Genomic DNA, 22,096 nt, shown 5'->3' on the forward strand with positions numbered 1-22,096 from the left:
TATATATCATCAGTCATTACAAGTCCACTGCTGAACAAAGGCCTTCCCCAACCTTCTCCACGAATTCCATGACCGAGCCAATCTTTGCCACGATTTCCCTGCAAATTTCTCTATCTCATCTCTCCACCTCGTGTCTGACCTTCTGCTACATTTACAGTCTCTGTGTCCAGTCAATCAGCCTTTTGCTCCATCTGTTATCCCTTACTCTTACCACATGGCCTGCAGACATCTATTTTTTTTTTTTTTTTTTTAATAACTTCTAAAATTGATTTGATTTTAGTCTGCCTCTCACCCAAGTTGATCTTTTCCTGTCTTTTAAATATACTCCCAGCAATGACCTTTCCATTGCTCTCTGAGAACTGATTAATTTATTTTCTATCGAGTTTTTTAGTTTCCAGGTCTCACAACCGTACATCATAGCTGGAAATGTACATTCGTTATATAATTTTCGTTACAGACAAACTGGCAAGCTACCTTTCATATATCTCAATGTTTTCCGAAAGCTTTCCATCCAATTGTAATACGTCTTTTTATTTCGCTATCAAGATCTTTCGTTAATTTTAGTATTTGTCCTAAGTAATTGTACTCCTCGACTTCTTCAAGAATTTCATTGCTTATCCTGATGATGCTCTTTGGTATTTGTGGATTAAACATTAGTTTTACTCCGGTTCATCTTTAGCCCTACTTGAGAATTTCTGTGTTCAGGCCATTTAACATTTCTTGCAATGTATCTGCTGTTTCTGAGATTAGGACAATGTCATCTGCAAATCTTAAATGGTTTAGCTTTTCTTCATCTATGTTCACTCCTTTGTTTTCTCAGTCTAGTTTTCTGAAAATACTTTATAGGCATGCTGTAAATAATTTTGGTGAAACTGTATCTCCGTGATGCACGCCCTTCTCAGTCTAAATGATTTTCGAGTCCTTATGGAATTTAACTGTAGCAGTTCCCTCTTCATATATGTTTTCGAGCAATTTTACAATGTTTTCATTCACTTCTTGTTCTCGCAATAAATTCATAATAGCTATGTGCTCCACTGAGTCGAAAGCCTTTTCGTAATCAACAAAACCTAAGCACAGTGGTTTATCATATTCTGTAGTTTTCTCAGTTAGCTGATTCATTGTGTGTAGATGATCAGTAGTCGAATACCCGCGTCGGAACCCTGCCTGTTCACGAGGTCAGTTTTCCTACAAAATTCTTTTTCTGTTCGTAAGGACTTTAATGAAGAGTTTGTAAATGACTGATAATAACCTAATGGGTCAGTAGTTACTAAGATCTTTCGAGCCACCTTTTTTTTTTTTTTAATGAAATAACTATTGCAGTACACCATGTTTTGGGAATTATCTTTTTTATACATTGAGTAAATATGTGAGCAAACCTGTTTTGTACTTCTACCCCTGCATCCAACAGTAAATCTTCTACTATTCCATTCTCTCCCTGAGCCTTGCCTATTTTCATATTTATAAGAGAAATATTTATTTCGTTTGGTGTTACCTCAGGTATATCACTCGTGCCAACTGAAAAGTTAGTTATTGGTACTACTGTCTTTGATGCATACAGTTCTCTGCAAAATTTTTCAACTCTCACCACCATCTTATGTCTGCATTTAATGACTTCACCATTTCTGTGTTTGAGTGATGTAATTTGTTGCTTTCATAGTGCCATTTGACTTCGGGCTTGTTTCAGACTCCTTCCTCTTTTGATGGTTTCTTTGATCTGATCCATGTTCCTCTTTCTTTTTTCTACTGTTTGTCTCTTGTTTATAAATTTCATTAATTCCGCTCGTTCTGTTTCATCTTTCTTTGTTTTTAATTTCATTTCCTTTTTTTTTGTTCATAAGCTCGAGTGTCTTTCCTGAAAACTTCTTGGCTTTGGTTGTATTAGGTTTTCCTACTACCTGCGCCGATTCTCTTAGCACTTTCGTTAGTCTGTCATTCACCTTATCAATGTCACATTCAGCATTACTTAGAGCCTGAAATCTTTTCCTTATTTTCAACCGAAAGACAGCTTTGTTTTCGTTTACTTTTCTTGGGCAAATCTTTTCATCTTTAATCATCTTTCACTTCTGAAAGTGAATCTGGCTGTGCAACCCATCATTCTATGGTTAATTTCTATATTTTCTTTGTTGATAACTGTGACATTTGTGATCATGTTACTCTTATCTGCTACTATGAAGTCGATTTCGTTCTTTGTTTCTCCGTTTGGGCTTCTCCAGGTCCACTTCCTCTCCGTTCTTTTATGAAAGGATGTGTTCATTATTCTCATGTTATAAATTCCATCAAAATTTACCACCATTTCTCCCCATTCATTCCTTTTTCCCACTCCAAATTTTCCCATAATGCTCCTCCATTTTTTGATCTGCCAACTTCTGCATTGAAGTCTTCCATGAGTATAGTATATGTGGTCTTTTCTTCTTCCATAATCTGGGAGACGTCGTCATATTATGTTTCTATTTCTTCATCTGAACTTTGAGACGTTGGTGCATATAGTTGTATTACTTTCAGGGTATATACACCCTGAAATATATATATATATATATATATATATATATATATATATATATATATATATATAAATTGTAAGTGCTTGTAGTGAAGTTTTGTAGGTCAGTTATACTACGAGCGGTTGTTATACGTGAGTAGTTTTGTAAGTAGATAATCTTCGTTCCCTTTTTGTCATGCAATGACAGGAGAGGTAAAGATTAGTATGGGACTATTTTTATTTGTCTTGGAAATATTAACAAGTCTCTCACACACGAGTGAAGTATAGAGTCCCGCAAGCTACCTCGTCTCTCTCTCTCTCTCTCTCTCTCTCTTCCACCCTCTCGCCCATGTTGCTCCTTCTCCCTACTCCCTGTCGGTTCTATGGCTAACCTCCTTCTGAGCTCTGGTTCCTAAATTCTGGTGTAGCAGGGGTCGTGTCCCGTGTGTTACACTGTTGTTGAAATGTTCTAGAAGCCTGTGTGTGAGTATGTGTGTATGTGCGTTTATGGTCACGAGGCGCTGTCGTGTGCTTATCAAGCATTAGAGCGTGTAAGCATGTTTAGCATTGCTCGATTCTCGCAGACACAATATCTATCTTGCTACTTCTATCTGTCTCTCTTTCTCTCTCTCTATCTATCTATCTATTATGATATGTAACTATAATATGGAATCCTGACATTGCTCGGTCACGTGCTGGAGATCCTCCGTCAGTAATTATCATTGACATATGCTAATCTATAGTACATAATATTGATTATAATATTGTATAGACATACTATTCATGATAATATTGTACTGATCCAGTAATATTACATTTTAAACAAGTTATATACATAACTGAACAAATGCAATGGTTGTTGTATGACATTTTGTTAGATGTGTATGTATAATAGACATACACATTTAATTGTGCAATGGTAATACTGCTAGGTTATTACATTACATATTGAGTTATCCCTTTAGTAATGTCTAATATTTCACCTAACTTGTGTGATGATTCTGGTAATACAGAATTGTGGTAAAATTGTATGAATTTACATAATATTGTAGTAACATTGTGGTAATACATAATTGTAACATTGTATGAATTGTTACATAATTGTATTGTAATTGTTACATTGTAGTAACATTGTAGTAATACATAATTAACATTGCATGAATTGTTACATAATATTGTAGAAACATTGTAGTAATACATAATTGTAACATTGTATGAATTATTACATAATATTGTGGTAATGCATAATTGTGTTGGCCTTATAATTGTAGTTACATTTTGTTAATGCAACTGTTAAATAACTGTGTTGGCCTTATAATTGTAGATACATTTTGTTAATGGAACTGTTACATAATTGTGTTGGCTTTATAATTGTAGTTAAAGTTACATAAAAGTTACATCTTGTTAATGCAACTGTTACATAATTGTGTTGGCTTTATAATTGTAGTTAAAGTTACATAAAAGTTACATCTTGTTAATCCAACTGTTACATAATTGTTACATATTGTTTGTAGTTACATATCGTTTGTAGTTACATAATTGTAATAATTGCAGTCCTGACATTGAATCCGGTCATGCTGCGGTCGATGATAGTGATGATGTGCCATGCCATTGGCTCGTGAAGACAACAATTTGCTTTTTTTTTGTAGTTTATGTGGTATTTTGGCATTTGTAGTAACACTTACACCTACTTTCATTTGTTTGATATGTGATCTTACTGTATTTCTTTCTTTTTTCTTTCTTCCTTTTTATTTTTTGTATGTATCGATTTGATATAGTTTGGTTTTCTTCGTTTGTCTACGCTTTTTCTGTGTTGTTTATATTGCACAGATATTACTGAAAATGATAATATATATAGCCTCATATTGTGTTATTTTATATTAAAAAAATATATATATACACTATTTACAGTATTAACCATATGCACTGACTTGTTCACTTGTACCTATCGTGGGCAATATATGTGTCAGCACTGTGTAGAAATCTTAGTCTTCACGATTGTGTTGAAGATGTTCATTCTTGCTAACGTCATTTGTGTTGGACATTTTTTTTCTCTTTTCTTGGTTTTCCTTGTAACTTAATTTCTCTGTTTCCACTAGGTAACTTTAATTAGTAAATGTTTAATACAGTTCTTTTGATCGCTCACTGAGCAGCTGTGATAGTATATTTTCTTTATAACTTTGTAGATGTAATAATGTATAGCTGTATGTATCAAACGCGTATTTTATGTAGGTATAAATGGTAACACTCGTTGGTAGTAAATAACTGCTATAATAAATGAATGAATATATAAAGTGTAGAATATTTATTATTGGTGATTATTTAGCTTCTGAGTTATGCAGATAATTGAAGTAAGTATGTGTACGTAAGTTGTAACTATACAGCACGTTTTATATGTTTGTGCAAAATGTGTTGTCTACCACTGTGTCTATTATTGTATATTGTATAAATGAAGTAACTATGTAACTCACTGATTTTTACCGTGGTGGGAATGGTGTGAGTGGTGTTGCATGAGGTGATAGCGTTGTTCTTCACTAGTTGATTGACGTGTTGTGGGGTGTCAGACACACGTTGATAGGCGTGGCGTCCTGTCAGCAAACATATATGGTGACGTCGACTTCCCACACTGGTTGCTGTGGTGAGTAAATGAGTAGCGATGAGTAACTTCAGTGAAGATAAGGGAGTAAGATGGGTTGTGAATATGGGCTTGGTATTTGCTTCGTCGTCTTGACCTCGCACTCCTGCGTCAGCGGAGGAGGTTGGGGGACGGTAGGAGAGAATGGAGGGTGAGGTCAGATGGTTGTGAGTTGTGAATCGTGTCTCACTCTTCGTATGTTTGTTTTGTTTTTCTTTCTCGATGTATTCTCGGTCCTTTTCTCTTGTGATTTTCTCGTTGTGGGATGAAGACTGCCGCTACTTGTAGGTGCATGTAGAAGATTGTACAGACGACTCGTAGAGTTGTTACTTGTAGCTGATCGTAGATTGTTGTAGTTCGTTGGTTCGTCGTAGAAATTGCAAGATTGTTTGTATCATTATTTTGTTAAACCACTTGCAAGGCGTCCTGTGACCTCTTCACCTCTAAATCAGCGTGATGATCGGGTAGATGGAGAGGGGGTTGGAGAGAATACTGTCAGGAGCTGGTTGTGAGTTGTTGGTTATAAGAAGTATTTATTGTTTTCAATCTTGATAATGCAGAATCAACTGTACACTCGTGGGCTCGTAGGCCTGTAGACTCGTAGGCTTGTAGCTTGTATTTTGTAGGAATTCACTGTAGATTCGTAGACGAGATTCGTATGTTTGCTGCCACCATATCTTACAATAGCTTTGTAGCTTCTTTTCGTGAAGTTTTGTAGATCAGTTATACACATATTAGACTCGTGGACGAGCGGTTCTTATACGTGAGTAGTTTTGTAAGTAGATAATCTTCGTTCCCTTTTTGTCATGCAATGACAGGAGAGGTAAAGATTACTATGGAACTGTTTTTATTTGTCTCGGAAATATTAACAAGTCTCTCACACACGAGTGAAGTATAGAGTCCTGCGAGCTACCTCCTTCTCTCTCTCTCTCTCTCTTCCACCCTCTCGCCCATGTTGCTCCTTCTCCCTACTCCCTGTCGGTTCTATGGCTAACCTCCTTCTGAGCTCTGCTTCCTAAATTCTGGTGTAGCAGGGGTCGTGTCACGTGTGTTACACTGTTGCTGAAATGTTCTAGAAGCTTGAGTGTGAGTATGAGTGTATGTGTGTGTATGGTCACGAGGCGCTGTAGTGTGCCTATCAAGCATTAGAGTGTGTAAGCATGTTTAGCATTGCTCGATTCTCGCAGATACAATACCTCTGATTTGCTGCTTCTATCTGTCTGTCTATCTATCTATCTATTTATCTATCTATCTATCTATTATGATTTGTAATTACAGTATGGAGTCGTGACACACACATATATATATATATATATATATATATATATATATATACTGTATATATATATATATATATATATATATATATATATATATATATATATAGAGACGGTGTGTAACGCGACGTATGACAAAAACTTACACCAATGATCTATCATGTAATTCTGAGTATATTTTGTTCTATAAACATGCTCTCTGCGACCCCAGTTCAGCACCCAGCATTCGGCTGTTTTGTGTAAAAGCTCGTCTCTTGCATGCGCCATTGGGTGAGAGCTTCGCAGGGCGACGGGAGACGAGTATTATTAGCTTATACTGTACTATACATAAAAATCCCATCTCCTATCAGTACACACGAGTTTTAAGAAGAAACTTTACGTAGTCTATTGATTCTTTAACATCAAGTCATGCATTCTTGCAATTCTTTTGCACATATCGACTGTAATTAATGATTAAATTCAAATTTTATGGCTTGCAAGGGAGTAGGGAGGGAGGAAGGACAGGCTGGTGTGTTGTGCCAGTTATGTAATATTTGGTTTGTAGGATGTTGCTACCAGCATTATCATAACACCCACAGCTCATTTAGTGAAAAAAAAAAACTTATTCTAAAGGGAGATTAGCCTCACTTTAAGTCAGGAAGAATTTTATTAATCACAATTTTTCTGCTGCAAGTGAACGTGGCGCCATTGGGTATCTCCACCTGTGTTCCTCTCTGCAGCACATCATCGCAGAATCCGTAAAAAAATACACGATATCTGCATATTCTTCACTGTTGTACGTACGTGGCATGCTGTTTCATGAACATGTGAAGCTGAACCCGGTGAACAACAGAACGCGGAGAACAGTATTTAAAGTATGTGCCTCCCCTGCAAATGTTCTCGTTCAAATGACACTGGACTCAGGGTTGCCAAGTCCTCATCATCAGTCTCGCTAGTTTAGTCCTGAAAACTTGCTAGAATGTCGCTAGATAATAAACACTGCAAAACATCGCTAGAAAATTCGATAAAATCTCTAGAATATCACCTAAAAATGGCAAAAATATCCAGAATGTAGCTAGATATCATGTTGCCAGATGTTAGTGCCGCAAGTAGAAGCAAGAAAATAGGTCTAGCAACATACTCGTTACATTGGCAATCCTGTGTCACTGTTCTCGCGTCAGCATATGAAAAAAATGGTGCCACGTTTACTTGCAGCAGAAAAATTGTTATGAATAATAATATTACTCCTGACTTAAAGTGAGGCTAGTCACTAAGTAGGGTAATGTTCTTTCACTGAATGAGCTGTGGGTGTTATGATAATGCTGGTAGCAACATCCTACAAACCAAATATTACATAACTGGCACAACACACCAGCCTGTCCTTCCTCCCTCCCTACTCCCTTGCAAGCCATAAAATTTGAATTTAATCCTTAATTACAGTCGATATGTGCAAAAGAATTGCAAGAATGCATGACTTGATGTTAAAGAATCAATAGACTACGTAAAGTTTCTTCTTAAAACTCGTGTGTACTGATAGGATATGGGATTTTTATGTATAGTACAGTATAAGCTAATAATACTCGTCTCCCGTCGCCCTGCGAAGCGCTCACCCAATGGCGCATGCAAGAGACGAGCTTTTACACAAAACAGCCGAATGCTGGGTGCTGAACTGGGGTCGCTGAGAGCATATGTTTATAGAACAAAATATACTCAGAATTACATGATAGATCATTGGTGTAAGTTTTTGTCATACGTCTCGTTACACCCTGTATTTATAAAGTATATATATATATATATATATATATATATATATATATATATATATATATATAAATAGCCTTTGTGATACAGTGGTAGAGTGTGCGTTTCGTACACGGTTGAGTCAGGGTTCGTGCCCCGCCAGGTTAATAAACTTTGCGAGTGCTCACCCGGCCACGTACTGCATTGGCGGACAACAGTGGTGCTGTGGTTGAACCAGTGTCGCTGCTATAAAGTATGCTTGCACCCAGTCGGCTTGCGCGGCCGATTACACTTGGTTCACAGACTACACACACATTCAAAGCCACTCCAACACTACAGTTACACTAACAAGCACTTCTCACCCTACATACAATCTCTACTAGATAGCCTAAGGCACTTGGTAAAGATACATTGGCTATATCGTCCCGACTTCGGTCGAGATAGGCCGGTCCTGCAGTGGATACTCAAACGGCTGATGATGATATATATATACATATATATATATATATATATATATATATATATATATATATATATATATATATATATGATGTTAGATGTAGCAGTAGTTGCAGCGATGGTGGTGGTGGTGGTGGTAGTAGAAGTAGTAGTAGTAGTAGTAGTAGCTATTCTAGTCAGTCTACGAATCACCATCCTCTTTCATATACAGTATGTGTATCTCACCACTCATCTATCCATCCCTCTCATCTTTGGTCTCCCTCTTCACCTCGCACGTATACTCCCCCTAGTCAATTTCATTCTCCACCCCCCTCTCTCATATATCTCTCCACTTCATCCCTGCATCTCATCCTCAGGTTCCCCCTACCCCTCACATACACTCCTCTGGTCAGTCTCCCATTCCCTATCCTCTTAAACATCTCTTCACTCCATCCCTCCATCTCATCCCTGGTCTCTCCCTCCACCTCACTCATATATACTCTTCTAGTCAGTCTCATTCAACATCCTCTCACATATCTCCCCACTCCATCCCTGTATCACATCCTCAGGTTGCCCCTACCCTTCACGTACACGCTCCTTGTCAGTCTCTCACTCGCTATCATTTTAGTTAATAAATCTACACTTTTTCGCACATGGCAACAACCTCAAAGTGAACAAACACTGGGGAAATTCTCACTACCCCGCCACCATTTTCCCTTCGAGTGATTTGTGGGGCTGAGGTTGGTGGTAGTAGGGGAGGGAAAGAGGAAAGGAGTGCGTGTGTGTGTGTGTGTGTGTGTGTGTGTGTGTGTGTGTGTGGAGAGAGAGAGAGAGAGAGAGAGAGAGAGAGAAAGAAATCTTAATCTCTCTCTCTCTCTCTCAAGAACGACATAGCTTAACAGTTACTCTTTGCCTAATTATTTTACCTACTTCATGTTATTATTCCCTCGTATGTTATGTATATCTTTTAAATACCTTCATAATTTACGTTAATAAGATTTAGAAGAAAACTGGGGTAGGCAGCCCCGCCCAGGGAAGTACTACCGCCAAGGTAGCGGGAGACTCGAGGAATAGCCTGGATTCAATTTTCTCTGCTAGGTCTTGGTAGCTGGTTACACATCTTTCTGCCTCACACATCAGAGGGCATCAGGCTGCCTTCCTTACATAACACACCCACATTTATCACATTGCCTTAAATCGGCTATCCTCTCTCCATAAAACACCGATCCTGTCATTACATATCATACACATTGCACAACATATCCCTGCTCCCACCCCCCATAAAAAGGATCATGGCTGCTGCTATACTGGGCATTAGTGCAGTGGGTTCTCGGATGACCACCACCGGCAGGGTGGGTCGTCTGTCACCTTCAGTGTTGCGGCGCACCCCAAACTGCTCGTCAGTGCAGTAAAATTTCCATCTGGAATATTAGGGGACTTCAATCCAACATCAATTCTGTTCACAGTTTCCTCCAGTCTGAGTTCCCAGATTTATTTTTTTTGACAGAGACTCAAGTAAGCTCCGCCTCCGATGTAGCTAGGTTAATTTTCCTGTTATATCTTAGTTCAAAATTTCAGACCCAAAGGAGTATGTTGCCTTGCTAAATCAGAAATTGCCGTGGAGAAGATTACTAAATTTAATTGTCCTTATTTCCACTATTCCACATACAAATTAAGTCCTTTTGGTAAAATTTAGCGTTTCTGATGTGTTTATCATTCCCCTAATGCCCCTCCAGAGCCGAGTTTATTTGACTGTATTCACAACTAAGTGTCCTCAACATAAAATACTGCATCAAAAATTATTATCCTGGGTGATTATAACGTCCATAATGTTGAACGGCTCACTTGTTCAGCCAGAACTAATGACTGGTCTTGAATGTAAGCTATTTACAGACTCATTTAATCTCACCCAGTTAGTCAGTCAACCTACCCGCATACCAGACAACTCCAATCTAAATCCCCACCTATTAGTCTTGTTTCTAACAACCAATGCAGATAATTATAATGTCGAAGTGAAGTCCCCCTCGCATCCTCAGATCATTGTCTGATACAAGCCACCAGTTCAACACCTACCACACCTTCCTGCTCTGAAACTGTTTTGGTGACTAAATGGCACTATGACAGGGCAGACTGGGAGGATCTCCAAAATTTTTTCATGGATGTTCCTTGGACCTTTTCTCTCAAGATGCAAACTCTACATTGGGCCACATACAGGATTACATTAAAGTCTGCATGGAAACATTGATACCCCATTTTAGCTATAGAAAAAGTTGTAATTCACCTGAATGGCTTGACCACAATTGTGCTAGAGTAACAGAACATGAAACAATAGCCTATAACACTTACACAAGGACCAAAACTAAAGAAGCCTTTAACTTTAAGATGCCTTTATTATAGAAATATCAGAAACCGTGCCAAAACTATTATCAGTCTTTCTAAATCAAACTTTCTTCATAGACATGCTAACAAACTACTAAACAACCCAAATGACAGCAAAATATTCTGGTCTGCCCTTAATTCATTCAAATATAACTTCACTACCACCTCTTCCATTCCACCGTTACAGTCCCCAACTGGAAATCAAGTAAGTGACCCACGTGGAAAAGCCAACCTTCTTGTTGATATTTTTTCAACAAATTCACCCCTAAGTACAGAAAATCACAATATTCCTGAACTTGATTTGATTCCCTTCAAATATCCCCATTCAAGATTCACATAAGATACGTACAGGCTGTATTACAGAATCTCTTAGTATATAAAGTTACTGGTCCAGATGAAATTCCTTTAATAGTACTTAAAAATTGCTCCCCAGTGTTGGCTCCTGTATTGGCAAAATTTTTTAGCTTATGCATCAGTACCTCAAGTTTTCCAGCCTCTTGGAAATATGCAAATATACACCCTGTTCCAAAGAAGGGGGCCACTTCTGATCCATCAAACAATAGACCAATCACTATAACTTTCGTTCTTTGTAAAGTTTTTGAGACACTAATAAACAAACACATATGGAGGCATCTAGAAATCAATAAATTAATCTATGATCGGCAGTATGGATTTAGACAAGAACGTTCAACTGTAGACTTTTTTTGCCATCTTACCCATTAGATTAACAAAATAGATCAACATGGTAAAAACACACACAATAGCATTTGATATTCCAAAATCATTTGACAGAGTGTGGCACCGGGCCATGTTGTCTAAGATGTCACACCATGGCCTTGCATCACTGGTTTCTCTAATTTCGTCTTACCTTCATAATAGAAAAATACAGGTCATGGTAGATGGAATTTATTCCCAATTTCATTCCATAAATGCTGGTGTACCTCAGGGATCAGTTTTAGCCCCAACTCTCTTCCTCATTCATATAAATAACCTATCTGTCACTCACAACCCAGTACACCCTTATGCTGATGACTCAACACTTCATAGTTCTTTCACATTAAGTACCTCCTTTACACAATCTCATAAACTCCCAAATAAACACAGCAATTTCTCTGAACCAGGTCCTTTCCAAATTTAATCAGTGGGCACAAACAAATCTAGTTTCATTTAATGCTCAGAAAAGTAAATACATTAATTTCTCCAACAGAATGGATCCTTCAGACTCCTACATTATTTTAAATGATGTCAGTATTCCCATATCAACCACAATTGATATCCTAAGTGTCACACTAAACACCAACCAAAGCTGGACAGCTTATGTTAAATCCCTTGCTAAAAATGCTTCTAAAAAATTGGGACTTCTGTACAGAGTTCGTGAATTCTTCACGGACGAGAAGTTGGCCACAATATACAGTCATGTGCATTCTCAGATCGAATTCTGTTCGCCACTGTGGAGTGGATGTGGACCGGTTGCATTCAGGCAGTAGGACAAAATTCAAAATAAAGCCATTCGAATAATAAATAATTCTGCAATTACGCAGGACCTTCCACCATTATCAGTACGTAGAGATGTTGCATCTTTAGCAATATAAATAACTCCTCTGACGAACTTGCTTCAATTCTGCCTCCACTTCACATTTTCTCCCGAAATACTCGGGGAGGTGGGAGCCCCCGGAGTGCAGAACCACTGCTTATCAAAATTCATTTACCCCCAGAAATACTACTCTCGGGAATTCACTTCCTGGGCGTTGCTTCCCACTTTTATTTTATTTAAATCCAGTTGTTTTGCATGTTTTATGAATGGAGGATGCCTTTAGGCACAGGGATTTGTTTTCTTTATTTCCTTTGTTTTCCCTTCCTCCATTCATTGTCTCTCTAAAAAAAAAGAAGTGTATATTAAATTGCCAAGGAAAAGGTGTTACGGAATATCCATAAATACCGTTCTTTTTCTTCTCTTCCTCTTCTCATTACCTACCATCATCACCACCATTACCACCTTCAACATTCTCCTCTTCCTCCTCCTCCTCATCGTCATCATCACCATCTTTCCCGTATGCAAGGGGGACTATCGCCCTCAGTCAGTCTCTCCCTCTTCCTATGACCTACAATCTTTTAAACTCTACCAAACAGCCTGAAAGGAGCAAGGGGGTTGTTTCTGTCTGGATTTCTCTGTCTATATACCAGTCAGTAATACCCACACCAGACCACACAATCACAGAGGATAATACCACACCAGTCGATAATACCCACACCACACCACACCACACAGGACAATACCACACCAGTCAGTAATACATACACCACGCCAACACAGAGGATAAGACCACATCAGTCAGTAATAGCCACACCACACCACACAACACAACAACACAGGCTAATACCACACCAGTCGCTAATACCCACACCACACCACAACACAGGACAATACAATACCAGTCAATAATAGTCACACCACACCACACCACATCACACCACCACACAGGATAATACCACACTAGTCAGTAATGCCATCACCAGAACACACCACACAGGATATTGAGGCATGGTAGGCTCTCACTCTCTGAACAATATATTTAGCAAGAGAGAGAGAGAGAAGCTTTTTTTTTTTTTTGTCTTTTCGTGTAATCCACATCACATCCAAGCAATTTTATTAAGCGCAGGAGGGAATTTTGGAACGAGGGGGAGGGGGAGATATAGCCCCCATTAACTCCTTCAAATTGCTAGTCACGAAGAAGTGCTAGGGGAGGGATGTAGAGCCGTGGCATTGTCTTATTCTGCCACTGAGCTACGTGAAATAAGCTGAAAAAGGACGAAAATCTGGACCAAGCTAAGGTGAAGGGACTATTTTTGTCATTGTTTTTGTTGTTGATGGTTTCTTGTTATTGTTTTTGTTGTTTCTTGTTTTTACTTTGTTTTTGTAGTTGTTGTGGTGGTATTGTTGTTCTTGTTCTTTGTTCTTGTTTATTTGTCATTCTTGTTGTTCTGTTATTGTTGTTTTTGTTGGTGTTCTTGTCGTTCTTGTTGAGGATAATGGAGCCGAGTTCTTGCTTACGACTGCCATACTGCGCGACGACCACTGGGGGCTTCACGACGACCTTTACCACTACTCACACTGCCGATGCGGGGGACACCTCGAGTCGTGCTGGTCGTCCTCGTTGTCGTTGTGGTCGTGGTGGGCTCCCCGGATGACCACTTCCTCCTGAAGATGCAGTAATAGCAGAGACACACGCCCTCCCTCAATATGCAGCAGGAGAAATCACACCGGGGGTCGCTCTCACCTGTTGTGGGTTAGGAAGTAAAAATAATAGTAGTAGTGATGATAATAGTAGTAGTTATTGTGATAATAATAATAACAGCAGTAGTGATAATGAAAATAGTAAGAGTGATAATAATATTAGTAGTGATGATAATAATAATAGTGGTAATCGTAGAAATAATAGCAGTAGTGATAATAATAATATGATAAGGATAGTAGTAGTGATAAAGTAGTAGTAATGATAATAATAGTATTAGTGATGATACTAACAGTAGTGATAATAACAGTAATAGGGATGATAATAATAATAGTAGAAGTGATAACGATAATAGCTATAACAGTAGTAGTGATAATAATAGTAGCAGTGATAGAAATAATAGCAGTAGTGATGATAACAATAGTAGTGCTGATAATAATAACAGTAGTGATGATAATAGTAGTAATGATGGTAGCAGTAGTGATAATGACAATGATATTAATAATGATAATAATAACAATAGTAGTGATAACAATAATAATAATAGTGATAGTAATAATAATGATGATAACAGCAATAATAACAAGCCTTTACCAAAGACGTATCCCCATCATGCGGTAAAGAATATATAGATATGCACTAATAGTTATGACAATTTCATATATATAAAGGGGAATAAACTAGGACTCGTACACTATCTATAGGCCTACCCGTACCCGCCCCGGATTGTGTTCATTGTTTGTTTGTCTGTCTGTCTGTCTGATAACAACTTTACGTGAAAACTAGAGATGAAATTTTGAGTAAAATTATAGGGATGATGGGTTACGACCATCTGAACACCTGATTAAATTTTGGAACAAATTGGGCCAAGGCCCAGGCTGTAGACAACAAAAAATAAAAAATAGTTTTTTCGCCATAACTCTTTTTTGAAATTCGTCATATCGACATGAAACCAAAACGTAAGGGTGCATCTTTCAAATCTGCATCTTATAACATGCTTCATTACATCAGGGGGTCATCCCCCAGATACCGGTAGGAGGGTCAGTGTCAGGTGGGTCGGGCCTAAAATTTCAAATGGGCTAAAAATCGTCAATTTTCACACGATTTACTCCATATTTTATGTGACATCTTTGACTAGATATCCTGTCGTGTTTTATGCTGTACATCAGCACTAACATGACTGCCGGGCACGAGTTTGCTGTGCCTTGGCACCGCTTCTTGTTCTTTAAGACGTTAAGATGATCCAGCAAGTAGTTTCCAGGATACAGCTAATCTCAGATTAGTTTTCTTATATGGATATAGTTCGTAAAATACTTAGAATGTGGTAATTTCATACTTAAGGATATACGAGTAAAGCAGGGCTTTTACTCAATATTTCTGTAAGATATGTTGAGAATCCAGCAAGAAGTTTCCAAAATATAATACTAGAAAGCGTTCAGAAAGCGCATACCTTCGCCAATGCCATTGCCGTTAAAGAGGATCCGGATCTGGATCCTTATTAGTGGATATAGGATCCGGATCCGCCCCCATATTTAATCAATCCCTGTTTGGTCTATGGCCCATCTTTGTATAAAATATCATTCAAATTCATTGCGAACTTTTGGAGATATTGTGCGGGATACCCTGGATCCTGATCCACCCCCAAATTTAATCATTCTTCCTTGGCCCATGGCCCAGCCCTCTACAAAATTTCATCAAAATCCGCGCATAACTTTTTGAGTAATCCTGCTAACAGGCAGACAAACCAACGAACATACTCGTATACGGGGTAAAACATAACCTCCTTGGCGGAGGTAACAAGACAGATTTGTCCTTATATGGTCATAGCTCGTGAAGTACAGACAATATGGCAATTTTACCTATACGGGCATCAACTACGACACATACTCTATCTTTCTGTGTGATAGGAAGCCAATCCACCTGGTAGTTTACGAGATACAGGCCCGGACGGAAAGACGGACGGACAGGGGCGATTCCTATATCCCCACCATATGGACTACTGGTGAGGATAATAACAGTGAAAGTGATAATAATTATATTAATAATAATAACAAATAATAATAATAATAATAATAATAATAATAATAGAAGAAATAGCAGTAGTAATGATACTACTACTACTACTATTAATAATAATAATAAAAATAATAATAATAATAATAATAGTAATAATAATAATAATAATAATAAAGTGAAAAATAAAGCAAAATACTCAAATATAAGAAGAAAATGACACTGACCGAAAAAAAGGAAATAAATGTGCGTGTGTGTGTTGTGTGTGTGTGTGTGTGTGTGTGTGTGTGTGTGTGTGTGTGTGTGTGTGTGTGTGTGTGTGTGTAAATGCATGTACATAACGTATTGTTACGTCCTCGTCCTATGCTGCCACAGGCTCCAACAGCAGTAGTTCAGTACAGGAGGGACCTTGCCCAGTGAGTTGTTCTTCCCATGGTCAGCCTTAAGGTGTACAGCACACAAGATCAGCTGAGGCGAAAATAAACACTGGCTTCTTAAAGTTCACTGCCTTTGTTTCCAAATAATTTCACTCAATGCTTTCCAACTTCTCTTCACTGTTCTCACAATCACTGGTACTATACAAACTTTACCAACTGCTATTAAACTTATTGCTTAACAACACTTCACTGATATTACACTTAATGCTTCACAACACTTCACTGTTATTACACTTAATGTTTGACAACTCTTCACTGTTTTCACAAGTACCGAAAATAATCTTCACTAACTGTAATATTGTACTTAATGCTTGCCAGCAACACTTCACAAACTTCACCAACAGCAATGCACTACACTCAAACTGAACTGAAAACCGACTGAACTCGTTCTAGTCTCTTATCCATCCTTATATAAGCTTGCATTGTACTAGAATGATCTACTTCTCCAACATTCTAGGGCATGCTGGTCTTATACCTGCCCCTAGCAACAACAGTTACCAACTAGGAGACATCAAAACATGCCAGAGTCTTCTTACATTATATAACACTCTAAATCATTTAGCATACAAGCTTAAATTGAACTGCATAATATAACAGTCACATAACTAAAACATTATTAAAGAAAGAGAGCACAAAAATTAATGCATAACGTATGAAATAACTACGCCCACAATAGCAGGCTAACTGGCAACTCTGACTCATTACGAAACCACTGTAAACATCGGGAAACGTCTAGAGACATCTCGGCACCTAACTGGCAAATGTTGCTTCTTAACGCTACTCCCTCCCTAGTTCTTTGTCATCCCAAGAAAACTACACAGTATATACAAACACAAATCTTAATCCTAATGAAACATCTAACTATACACAAAATAACCCTTCAACTTATCTGGTCTGCTTCTGTGCCTCTTCTGACGACGTCCTTGCCACTCCAAACAGTCCACCTCTCCGCGAAGGTCTTCATCCACTTCCTGATTCGCTTCTTCTCTTGGGAAACTGTCACCATCCTCTTGCACTTCAGCTCCTCGGTCCTCCTCAACATCCTCTGCTGCGGGAGAGCACGAAGCCTCAGAGACGTCCCAGCTCTACTGTCCTGGCCCAAGGTAATGCCACAGACGATTCACTTGTACCACCTTTGGGGAAGACTTCCTGTCTCCCCAAATCTGATATGTTATGTCTGATAAGCGGTCCAACACAGAGTAAGGCTCATCCCATGGGCGTTGCAGCTTTGGTGACTATCCCTTCTTACGCTGAGGATTGTATAACCAAATTTGGTCACCATCCTTGAAGCTCACTTCACTTGTCTTGGCATCATACTTGCTCTTCATCACTTCTGAAAACTTGAGGGTTCCTCGCACTTGATGATGTACCTCAGCCAGCCTTTCCTGAAGGTGTTTCGCATAACCAGTGGTGTCTGTAGGCAGCTCTTCACCAGGTGGTCTTCCCATTAACAAGCCAACAGGTAAGCGTAACTCGTGGCCCAACATCAGTTTTGCAGGAGTGTAGCCAGTAGACTCATGGGATGAAGACCAATATGCCATCAGCAACGCAGGTAATTTCTGGTCCCAGTCTGTTTGTCCATCAACGCTGTACTTGGTCAGTTCTTGTCCAAGGGTCCAGTCTGAATTTCTCCACCATCCCATCTAATTGTGGCCTTATGGGGGTCGTCCTGGTCTTCTTTATCCCCAGTAACTTCCAGCACTCACAGAACACAGCAGACTCGAAGTTTCTACCCTGGTCTGAATGTAGCTCTTGTGGCATCCCAAAACCACAGAAAAACTGATCAACCAACATCTGAGCAACAGTCGCAGCCTCTTGATCAGGGATAGCATAAGCATCTGGCCACTTTGTGAAGTAGTCCATGGCAACACACATATATACCGGTTTCTTCTCTGAGTGACGAAGGTCCAGCAATGTCCACTGCAACTCTTTCCATCAGTGTACCCACTTGGTACAGCTGGAGAGGGGCACAACCACGTTTCTTAGTTCCCTTCTTGGCACAGCACACATCACAGGCCCAACACCACTCTTTAACATCCTGACGCATGCCAGTTCAGTAGAACCTGTGTTGTAGCCAGCTTAACGTTGTCTTAACTCCCAGGTGCCCACTAGTGATCTGGTTACTGGACTCATCCAAGATCTTGGACCTCATCTTCTTCGGAACCACCAGTTGCCAATACTTGCTGAGCCCATCGGGTGTCTCCCACTGACACTCCAGTAGCTCGTTATTGAAACAAAGTAGGTTCCACTGACTCCAGTAGCTCCTGGTTGCAGGGCTGAATCTAGAAACCTCTTCACAAGACGGCTGCTCTGTACTCTGCTGCAACCGCTCTAGCACTGGCTGTAAATTTGCATCCTCCATCTGCATCCTCTTCCAGTCTTCATCTGATGCTGGCCCTGTCACTGCAGTACGGCTGCATTTCTTCCTATGATTTCCATTCCTACTACACTCCTTGCCGTCTGTTCTTCAGTCTTTTCGCACACTATTCATCAAGGTTCTCCTGCACTTCTTCACTGGTGGGTCTTCTGCAGCCCTCTTCTCATCCCAACCATTCTGATCCGCAAGTAACTTAAACTGTGCACGATAAGCTTCCCAAGATACTCCATCATCAAATTCCTGAGGTTTCTTTTTAATTGGACTCCCATTATAGCCATGCACTTCACTGGTTTGGGGCCTAAAAACTGGGGTATCATAATTAAGGCCTGGACTTACAACTTCTTCATTCTGATTTTTCAACTCTGTAATGCTACCTTTAGATGCCTGCGATCTGTCAAGCTTCACCATACACTGTCTATTCCTTTCATATGCTCTCTGTACACTAACCTGAGGCTCGGCGGTGCAGTATTTCTCTACAGCCTTAATTTTCTCACAAAATATCTTCACATGGTTGACTACATACTTCAACTGGCTACTTACATGCTGTTTGCACTCCATCACGATTCCCTCACTAATCTTTAGCTGGTTGTCTACATGCTTCACCTGGTCGTCTAGATGTTGTCTGAACTCTATCACGTTATTGCTTACCTCATACTTCTACTGCTTTAGCTTGGCATCTACTTCCTTCTTCAATTCCCCGATGAATGTATCTAGCTGTCCTTGCACCCTCAGTTGTAATTCCCTCTGTTGCTCCTCTGACGCCTCTTGAAGTTGCTCATATCGTTCTTTTTGTTCTTCGCGTTGTGCCTCTAGTTGATCCCTATATGCCTTCAACAGTAAACCTCGTGTCTGTACTAGTTCTTTGAGTTCTTTCCGTCCTTCACTCACTCAGTGTCTGTAATTGTTCTTGAAGTTGTTTCTGTCCTTCATTCTGTGCCTGTAATTGTTCTTTGAGTTCATTAGTTTGTGCCTGTATTTGTTCTTTGAATTCTTTCGTTTGTGCCTGTAATAGCTTCACGATTGTCGCCAGGGAAATTTCCTCCTGCCCTGCTCGAGACCTTGTCTTCACACCTTCTGCTTCCATGTCGAAGTTTAGACTCAGTGACACCAGTGTTATGTCCTCGTCCCACATTGCCACAGGCTTCAACAGCAGTAGTTCAGTACAGGAAGGATGTTGCCCAGTGAGTTGTTCCTCCTATGGTCAGCCTTAAGGTGTACAGCACAGAAGATCAGCTGAGGCAAAAATAAACACTGGCTTCTTAAAGTTCACCATCTTTATTTTCCAAATAATTCCACTCAGAGCTTCCCATCTTCACTTCACTGTTCTCACAAGCAATGGAGCTATACAAACTCTACCAGCTGCTTTTACACTTATTGCTTGACAACACTTCACTGCTATTACACTTAATGCTTCACAACTCTTCACTGATTTCAGAAGTACTGAAAATAATCTTCACTAACTGCAATTGTTCTTATTGCTTGCCAGCAACACTTCACGAACTTCACCAATAACACTTCACTACACTCAAACTGAACTGAAGACCGACTGAACTCATTCTAGTCTCTTGTCCATCCTTATATAAGCTTGCATTGTACTTGAAGGATCTACTTCTCCAACATTCTAGGGCATGCAGGTCTTATACCTGCCCCTAGCAACAACAGTTACCATCTAGGAGACTAGGAGACATCAAGACATGCCAGAGTCTTCTTACATTATATAACACTCTAAATCATTTAGCATGCAAGCTTAAATTGAATTGCATAATATAACAATCACATAACTAAAACATTATTAGGAAAAAGAGCACAAATTGTATAAATATAACAATCAGATAACTAAAACATTATTAAAGAAAAAGAGCAAAAAAATTAATGCATAACTTACGAAATAACTACACTTACAATAGCAGGCTAACTGGCAACTCTGACTCGTACCGAAACCACTGTAAACATCGGGAAACGTCGAGAGACATCTCGTCACCTAACTGGCACATCTCGCTTCTTAACAGTATAATATTATTCTTAGTGGCATAGTAGGCTTCGTAACAGCTCTTCTTTAGCGATGTATTGTTACTATTTTTTTTTTTTTTTTTATAAAACATCTCTGCACTATCGAGCGTCATTTATATTGTTTAATACTGAAACAGGCTGCACTAATGCAAGAGGATATCAATGTGCAATGATCAGAATAAACCGCTGAGGGAAATGTGCAACGAAATCTCAGTTTATAATTCCATATCGACATACGGTACTTTGCATCTATAAGATAAGAGAGGATATCAATGTGCGGACAGAATTAATCGCTAGTGAAGCGCTATAACGAAATTTCAAAAGGCATTTAACATCACGAATCTATAAAAAATAATAATAAATTACCGTACCTGAACTCAAAGCAGGAAGAACAGCCAGTAAAATGCAGAGCAGGGCGAAAGGAGCCATGGCATTCATTCTCCTCGGTGTCAGGGTCCACACTGAATTCCCACACCCGCCACAAGCCCAGCAGCCACAAGTGTTGTAAGGGAGCGGAGCTAGTGACGTCTTAATAGCTAGCCAATCAGGACAGAGATGAGACTGTTATATACTGCTATATAAAGAATTGTTATTATTTATTCGGTGTTAATAAAAGTATCAGGATTAAAAAAAAAATCCACACCTATATTTACTTTCACGAAGTGTGCCTTAACAAGTCCACAGGAAAAAAGTCACTTTCAAAATGTGTTACTACAGAGCTCAATGGGGGTGAAGACACCTCTCTTTATACTTACCGAAAAATTACTCCCTTATATTGAAAATTGTGTATATTATGAAGATGTAGCAGTTTGTGTCCCACATGGTCACTATTAACATATGAGAAGAGGTGTGTGTGTGTGTGTGTGTGTGTGTGTGTGTGTGTGTGTGTGTGTGTGTGTGTGTGTATTACCAGGTGAGAGAGAGGGAGGGATGGGAGAAATAATAATCATTCCTTCCTGTCCTTCTTCTCCCGTTACATCCCCCCCCCCCACTTCTCGTTTGCAGCTCTCTCTCCAAGATAAAGTGAAAAGAATAGATCATCATCATCATAATCATCATCATCATCATCAAAACCATTATCATTTTCATCACCACCATC

General features: G+C 39.1%; 1 long non-coding RNA gene across 1 annotated transcript; it reads right to left on the bottom strand.

The window, feature by feature from the left end:
• Positions 1-13,862: 13,862 nt before the first annotated feature.
• On the bottom strand, positions 13,863-21,463 carry LOC145407906 (uncharacterized). The gene is made up of 2 exons (XR_013898817.1): positions 21,369-21,463; positions 13,863-14,205 (listed from the first exon to the last, which is right to left on the bottom strand). It is a non-coding gene; the product is annotated as an uncharacterized LOC145407906 (long non-coding RNA).
• Between the last annotated feature and the right edge of the window lie 633 nt (positions 21,464-22,096).

Source organism: Coenobita brevimanus, chromosome 74 (genome assembly GCF_032717465.1).
Source record: "Coenobita brevimanus isolate Jiangsu-jjx chromosome 74, ASM3271746v2, whole genome shotgun sequence".
NCBI lineage: Eukaryota > Metazoa > Arthropoda > Malacostraca > Decapoda > Coenobitidae > Coenobita > Coenobita brevimanus.